The 8,845-nt window shown below is 38.7% G+C and overlaps 1 long non-coding RNA gene across 1 annotated transcript; it reads left to right on the plus strand.

Annotated features, from left to right (window-relative positions):
* Nucleotides 1-1,008: 1,008 nt before the first annotated feature.
* LOC122140459 lies at nucleotides 1,009-2,240 on the plus strand. Its single transcript, XR_006157131.1, has 3 exons — nucleotides 1,009-1,193; nucleotides 1,680-1,736; nucleotides 1,928-2,240. It is a non-coding gene; the product is annotated as an uncharacterized LOC122140459 (long non-coding RNA).
* The last annotated feature ends 6,605 nt before the right edge of the window (nucleotides 2,241-8,845 follow it).

Here is an 8,845-nt window from a genome sequence, read left to right on the forward strand (position 1 = left end):
GGATTAAATAGGTGATTAGCCGTTTTTCAATTGTTCTCTATTGTAATAGATTTAATCTTATAGGATACACGGAGAAAAACGCTTTTAGCCAGATAAATAAGTGTAAGTCTCTAATTCTTAGTCAATGTTTATACATGTTTCATTTTACAACAGAAAATGATTTTCATTTAATTGATTTTAATTGTAGTGGCAGCCCAACTGATCGACGAACAAGATGGTAAAGTAATCGTTTTTATAATTTAAAAACTTTGCTCTTCTTGGGATTCGTTCCTCTATTGTCTTGCACGGAAGGCGGCTGCGTTAACGCTATGCCACGTGTTGACTGTATTATTCTGGCGTAGTAATCCTATTTATCCATTGAACATTTTATATGTCTACATCAGAAAATTATCTTGTGTTTTTTTTTTTTTTTTTTTGTCTAGACGATATACAACTAATTGAGGAGCAGGTCTCACAAAATGGTGAAGTAAAAAATGTTTTATACTTTTAAAATTAAACTAACTACAGCTCGGTCGTTTATTAACTTTATAACCTGTCTCTGCTTTAAATACCTTAAGTACAATAGAAAATGATTTTTGTCTTTATTTCTAACAGATGCACGACTCATCTGGGAAACTGCTTCACAAAATGGTAAATGTTTTATACTTTAAAAAATCCTACCCATTTGCGAGTGTGAGCCCATGTGGTACCCTCATTGTTTGCTGTTGCTAAGCTATGGTTAATTACTGTGTTGCGGATGCTAAGTCCTAAAATAATTACAGTAGAAATTATTTTGTCTTTACTATGTCTAGACGATGTGCAGATGGCTGAGGAGCAAGTCTCACAAAATGGTAAATGTTTTAAAAATATAATTTCTTCTGACTATCCCGTTTGTTTGTGGTTGCTCCAACTAAATACTGAGTTGTGTACGGTGAGATCATAAATAATAACCGCAGAAATTTTTTTTTTTTTTTTTTTCTTTTTTTTTTTTTTTTTTTTTTTTTTTTTTTTTTTTTTTTCCTTTTTTTTTCTAGATCTGCTACAGCTAATAACCCAGCCCAATTTTGTGGACCTGACCCAGGAGGACTGTGAACACAATGTCCAAGCTGGTCCAAGCAACTCTATCAATACCAGAAATCCAACACACAGCCCCATGAGAAAGAAAAGAGTGATCGCTACAGTCAGTCCGGCACCGCGAGAGGAATTACACAATAGTAAGTTTTATTTATTTATTTATTTTTCTTTTCTTTTCTTTTAATTGATTTTTTTAACTTATCCTTAGGCTACTCTGGCGACCTCTTGTGGTACAGTCTTGTCTTTTTTTTTTTATAACTTAACCGTAGGCTCCTCTGGCGACCTCTTGTGGTACAGTCTTGTAATTTTTTTTTTTGTTTTTGTTTAATTTATCCCTAGGTTCCTCTGGCGACCTCTTGTGGTACAGTCTTGTCATTATTTTTTTATTTTTTTTTTTAATTTATCCCTAGGCTCCTCTGGCAACCTCTTGTGGTACAGTCTTGTCATTACTTTTTTTTTTTTTTTTTTTATTTATCCCTCGGTTCCCTCTGGCGACCTTTTTTTTTTTTTTTTAATCATTTTTTTTTTTTTTTTTTTTTTTTTTAATTTATCCCTAGGTTCCTCTGGCGACCTCTTGTGTCTTTAAAGTATTTACAATGTTTTTAACCTCTGTTTATTCTATACAGATAGAACGTCAGAGGTTGACAGATCCAACGCTGATACCGGACCTGAGATATTTCAAGGTGTTCTTTTCATATTTATTTAAATAAGATTTATTTATTTATTTATTTTTTTATACTTTTAATATTTAACAAAGAAAATTGATCGTTATAACTATAAATCTTTAAAAGCGGTAATAGATATTACATTGAATCAGTTTTGCCACAATTTTCTTATTATTTATTTTAAATTTTCAACTACTTTTTCTTTTCAGACGGCGAACCCATTGTTGCGGACAACGCTGCTGACTAGACCGATACGCAAATAAATGCCTGGCAAAGGGCTAGTTGGTCGAGTGGCCGCAGCGAAGTTTCGTCACAGCCGGATAGAGACACACCACCCGCTTTTGACGATGTGTCCGAGGAGGAGGAGGCTGAATTGCGTCCAGAGCTCCGTCGTAATGATCCTCAGAATGATGTTGTAAATGAAAGAATTGTATCTTTGTTCGAAGAGCTGATTGAAAGACAGGAGTCTTTATACAACAAACTCTTTATTAGGCAGGATAATTTCTTCACCGAATTAAATAACCGCATGGACACTAGGTTTCATGAACTTCAAGGTAATATACAACAGACAATAGTATGGAGACAGATTAGTCTCAAATATTATTCACGCAAAAAACACGATTCACACATGCGTAAACAATTTCACATGCATGAAACCTAATTCACGTACACACAAAAAAAATTCACGTGTGTGAAAAAAAAATATATTCACAAAAAGCAATTCACATGCGCAAAATAAAATGATATATTCATAAAATACATTTCACAAATGCAAAACACACATTCGTAGATATACAACTGTGCACAAAATCCTTTGAATGTTTAAAAATGTACGAGTGTCCGAATGTACAAATCGTCATTTACTACGAATCCACTCGGATTTGTGTGTGTGTGTTTTTGAGACTTTCCTGGCAGAGCTCTCTTCCCACGTGGGTCTGTGGGCTGGGTTGGAAAATATGTGACGTTATTATGTTGTGACCCAATCATATCATAAGCCACCGAGAGTGCATTCAGAAGCTCGCAGGCAATCGGGGAGACGTCAAGAGAGAAGCCCATAGAAGCCCTAGCGTTACATTTTAAAATACTATACAAAATAAATTAATCAGAATACTTACTCCTGCTCACTCACGCCAAAGAACAGAACTCCCCCGCTCTAGCTCGCCGTCTCTGCAAGATTAACGATGGCAGTTTGCACGCACAGCTACTAGAAGATTTACATCTGTCAGACAGGTTGCTGACGTCATCAAGCTTAGTTTGAGCCTGAGCGTCAGAAACGGAAGTTCTAAAAATCGCTAAAAATGGGCTTCACTTGTCTCGATTGAGTTCCAATTGGGTCGCTGTGTCCATTTATTTTACTGTCTATGGGATTACTGATGTAAAGGCTTAATTTCCGTTCTAATTAATCTATATTCCGCAAAAGGTGCGCAGAATCGTGCTCCTTGAATGCACTCTCAGTGGCTTATGATATGATTGGTTGAATGGTAAGCTCGCATCTGATTGGCTAAAGAGTACGACAGACCCACGTGGGAAGAGAGCTCTGCCAGGAAAGTCTCAAAAACACACACACACAAATCCGAGTGGATTCGTAGTAAATGACGATTTGTACATTCAGACACTCGTACATTTTAAACATTCAAAGGTTTTTGTGCACAGTTGTATATCTACGAATTGTGTTTTGCATTGTGTGAAATGTATTTTATGAATATATAATTTTATTTTGCGCATGTGAATTGCTTTTTTTGTGAATATATATTTTTTTTTTTTTTCACGCACGTGAATTTTTTTTGTGTGTACGTGAATTAGGTTTCATGCATGTGAAATTGTTTACGCATGTGTGAATCGTGTTTTTTGCGTGAATTATATTTGAGACTAATATGTCTCCATAGATAGAGACTCATCTGCGATGCATACAAACACAAATGTCTGAAAATTACACAACGGTTCATGAGGTACTACAATCACAGCTAAGAGAGAGAACACTGATCGTTCAATTGCTTTGTGCGATTAATGGACGTCTTCAACAGCGATAGATGACGCTTATGTAATTAGTTTTATAACCAATATAATTTCTGTAGTTCTGTTTATGCTCTGTGCCTTCACACTATTGAATGCTTTTGTAATTCTTCTTTATGAATACTGTGACGATCTGTGATTTTACATTTTTGAATGCTTCTTACTTTTGTATGTACTGTGATTTCTTTTATATCTGCATTTTGCTTGTAATCTTCTTGTACGAGGTGACCGCCTAATTTTTCTATACGAATACTGTTTTCGATCTGTTTACATTCTGTGCTTTTACATTTTTGAATGCTTCTTATTTTTGCATGTATTGTGATTTCTTTTATATCTGCGTTTTGCTTGTAATCTACTTGTACGAAGTGACCGCCTAATTTTTCTATACCAATGCTGTTTTCGATCTGTTTACATTCTGTGCTTTTACATTTTTGAATGCTTCTTATTTTTGCATGTATTGTGATTTCTTTTATATCTGCATTTTGCTTGTAGACTTCTTGTATAACGATGTGACCATCTCATTTGTAGTCTCTTGCCTGTAGTATTTTGAATGCTTTTTTTTTTCTCGATGTGAATACTTTGTAGGTCTGTTTATGCTCTATGCCTTCACACTTTTGAATGCTTTTGTAATTTTTCTATACGAATACTGTTTCGATCTGTTTACGTTCTGGGGCTTTTACATTTTTGAATGCTTCTTATTTTTGTATGTATTGTGTTTTCTTTTATATCTGCATTTTGCTTGTAGTCTTCTTGTATGAGGCGACCATCTTGTTTGTAGTCTTTTGAGTGACAAAGCCATTTTGATTTGTATGTCACAATAGGATCACCATCTTTTATACCAATATTCTCCCTATTGTAACTACATATATATATATATATATTATATATATATATATATTTATATATATATATATATATATATATATACATATACATATAAATAAAAGAAATATATATATATATATATTACAATGGACGTTTGGGGGTGTTCATAGCTGTCATTCAGACCAATCTCTCGTAGACCTGCTACAGAACACTATCGAAATGCACACAGAGACACCCCATAGCTTGTGTGATATATTACTCCGATTGATAGATCAGCAGCCAAATTTTACAGAAATGATATTTAATAGCGGGCACCCTGAAAATGTTCATGATTTGCAACGATTAGAATCAGAAATAGAACAAACTCCTAACACTGATTTGTGTATACTGTTGCAGACCGCGATAAGCCAAACAGTCACGCAGAACGGTGGTACATCAACGGTTTCTGACCACATCGCCGACCCCCGCGACAACACTATGCGCTTATCAGAGCCCCCTGCAGGTAATGTCAGCGAGGTTCCTTCCGGTAATAACAACACCGAGCATCTGACGACTTCCTGCTCTGATCACCCTTCCGACACCGCGCATCCCGTCAACTAGCTCTAATAACAATGATCCTCGTCCTTCAGGTATGACAGAACCAAGTCATCTGAACATTGACTCGCTGATTCGTCACGGAGGGTTCGTAAACGGATATCATGTAACACCTAGACCTCGATTTAATAGCGTGGAATTGCGAAGGACTATGAATATGCGTGAAATAAGGTCTACAGATCATAGTCCTTCGCACGAATTATTACACGAAAAAAAAAAATGAGGAGATAGCATTGTTTGCTAGAACTATCGGTGGGGACTCTAGTGTGATTAATTTAACGATGAATGGTGAAAGCTTGAAATCCCCCGTTAATGCCGTTTTAACATCTGGTAATGATTACGACGTTAATCTTCTTACCGAACAAATTGAAAAAATTTTACAGAGCGACGATCAGTTATTGTCCGACGACTCGGTCGAGATCGAAGTCAACGTAGCAATGAACAGACATGACAGGAGGGGGGGTCAGAGGCGTAAGCTCACAGACATACCTATTCAACAGGTGATTAAACAGAAAAAGCTGAGTTTATTCACACCTATAAATAGGGATAATAAATTGTGCATTTCTATCTGTCCATCCCGTTTTCTCGAGCCACAACTACCTGAGAGTGAATTAGAAAGTTGGGCAGCAGTCATTCACAACAACGCCGGATTTTCAATCCAAGGTCTTCATGATATAGTTAAGTTTGAAAATCTGCTAGACATCAAAATTGTAGTATTTTACAGAACGAGTGTAGGGACGTTAGAAACGTTCAAAAATAATACCGAAATTCATCCTAAAACCGTGTTTCTTTATTTACATGATGAGCATTACTACATGATTCTGAATCTGACGGCTTTCATCGGTGCTAACTACGTGTGCCAATTCTGCTATAAAGGGTACTCAAAAATCCAAGATCACCATTGTAAACATGTATGTAACGTTTGTTTTGACCGAGATTGTTACAAATACCCTAAGAGAACTGTTCACTGTCCTGATTGTCTACGCTTTTGTAATTCGAAGCAGTGTTATGACATGCACAAGAAGACACCGCCCGGCAAAGAGAACACCCCTTGCAATGTTATAAAATATTGCAAACTATGTAACAGACGGTACAAAATTATAGGTCCCGTCGATTGTCACAAATGTGCTCCCTTATGCTGTAGCGATTGCGGAGCAGAACGGCATGACCAAGGGGTACATGTCTGCTACATACAGCCCCACCAGCCCAAGGCCCCTAGCAAGAAGTATATTTTTTATGACTTCGAAACTCGTTATGAAAACAACAGACATGTCGCTAATTTTGTTTGTGCAATCACCTTTGACAATGAACGATTTGTGTCCGAAGGTACCAGTTGTGTGGAACAGCTGATTAACCACTTCAGACAGCCCAGATACAAAGGCTACAGCTTCATAGCCCATTACGCCTCCAGATTTGACTCTTTTCTAATCCTCGAGTATTTTTGCAAAGCGGGTCTTACTCTCGATATCATCATGCAAGGGTGTAAATTAATCTTCATGTACGACGAAACGTTTGCTCAGCGATACATAGACAGTTATAGTTTCATTCTGATGGCTCTATCTAAGATGCCTGCAGCTCTAAACCTTACCACTGCTGAAAAAGGATACTTCCCTTATCATTTCAATAGGAGGGAAAATGAGAACTATGTGGGGCCCTACCCTGACAAAAAGTTTTACGGGTATGAAAACATGTCGGATAAAGACCAGGCAAAGTTCAACGAGTGGTATAGCACAGTCGCGGGTAAATTCTTTCGTTTCAGGAAGGAGTTGTACGCATACGGCGTGAACAACGTCGTCTTATTACGTGAAGCATGCATGAAATACAGAGAGGCGTTCATAGACTGTACTGAACTCGATCCATTCAACTTTACCACTCTTGCGAGCTGTTGTATGGGAGTCTTCAAAACACATTACCTCGAAAGAGACACGCTGGCCCTGAAGCATAATAACATGTACGTCCAACACAGCAAGACTTACTCTAATGCATTGATCGAATGGCAAGAGTATGTGAAAAAGACCCGAAACATTGCCATTTACCATGCATTAAATCATGGCGAAGTGCAGATCAGCCGTTACATTTTAGACGGCTTCTACGAACAGGGCGGGGTGAGGTATGGGCTAGAATTCAATGGTTGTTTATCCCATGGACACGAATGCCGCTTTGAACCCCATAATACCCACCCCTTGTCAGGCGTACCTTTCGGCGTTCTCAGAAGAAGGTTTGACGACAAGGTCGAGATTCTGCAAAACACGTACGGCTTGAAAATAGAGACCCTGTGGGAGTGTGAATGGGATAAAATGAAACAGACTGAGCCATCGGTGATGGCGTTTATGAGTACTTATTAGGCTCCCGAGAGGCTGAAGCCTCGAGATCCACTTTTTGGAGGGCGCACGAATGCTTACAAACTCTATCACAAAACGACCGAAGGGGAGAAAATAAGTTACGTTGATTTACCAGCTTATACCCCTTCTGTCAAGCTAGGAAAAGCTATCCAAACTAACAAAAATAAATAAATTATAATCAATTCCAACGTGTACCCCCCTCACAAGGGCTTATCAGGCTACCGTTGTACCCCCCCGCGCGCAAATTACTACACCCGCCCCTGCCCTACAGATGCAGAGGAAAACTCATGTTCCCTTTATGCCGGACCTGCGCTCAGACCGAAAACCAGACATCAAGCTGTAACCACAACGGATGAGGAGAGGGCTCTCTCGGGGTGTGTGGGTCAGTATAGAACTTCTAAAAAGCAATCGAGAGGGGCTACGTTGTGGCCAAGGTCGATGAGGTTTTGGCATTTCCCCGCAAAGGACGGGATACGCTGTTTTGCGATTACGTAAAAAGTTTTTTTGCGTTTGAAAAACAGCAAGCATCCGGCTATCCATCCAACGTGATCCCGGATGCTGACAAAGCGTCTTACATCGACGAATATTATGAAAAAGAGGGGAATTCAACTAGGACCCCGAAAAAGATCATCACAATCCCGCTACAGAGGTCTATAAAAGCTATTGCTTAATAGTTTATGGGGGAGATTCTCTATGAGAGAAGATTTCGCACAAACCATCCTTGTGAAAGACCCTGAAGAATTCACCAGTATCGTTTTTGGTAAAACCGATACCCTGAAATATTTTAACGTTTCGTCTCAGATGATGTCGCGCTTGTGCAAACACCGTCCCCCGCAAAGGGAAGTTCGTCAGACACCCAACATTAATTTGTTTATAGTAGCATTTAGGACTGCTCATGCCCAACTGGAACTGTAACGACCTGATGGGGCACAAACTTGGCGACCGATCATTATACTCGGACCCCGACAGCGTCATTTTTTTTTCTAGGGTCGTGCGAATGGGATGCCCCCCTCTGGGGATCATTTGGGGGGAGCTGACGGATAAAAAAGGGGGTGGCGATTACATCACAGAGTTCTGTTTAAAAACTTATGGCTGGATCCGAAATCTTATCGGCTACCATCGGTCCTGCCAAGGAAAAGTGTGCATGAAAGCTAAGGGTATAACGCTGAACTCTAGAAAGTCGTCCCAAGCTATCCGCTTAGAACCCACAGATTGGTCCTGGTTAACGGCTTATGGTGACGTCTCACGACAATATACAATACATCCTGGTGCCACTGAAACATTGTGAGAGATAAAAGCACCTCACATGCCAAACAAGGTCAGTCGAGAAAAGGTTCAAAGTGGTGTATAATA

The sequence above is a fragment of the Cyprinus carpio genome, chromosome A4, assembly GCF_018340385.1.
Source record: "Cyprinus carpio isolate SPL01 chromosome A4, ASM1834038v1, whole genome shotgun sequence".
Lineage (NCBI taxonomy): Eukaryota > Metazoa > Chordata > Actinopteri > Cypriniformes > Cyprinidae > Cyprinus > Cyprinus carpio.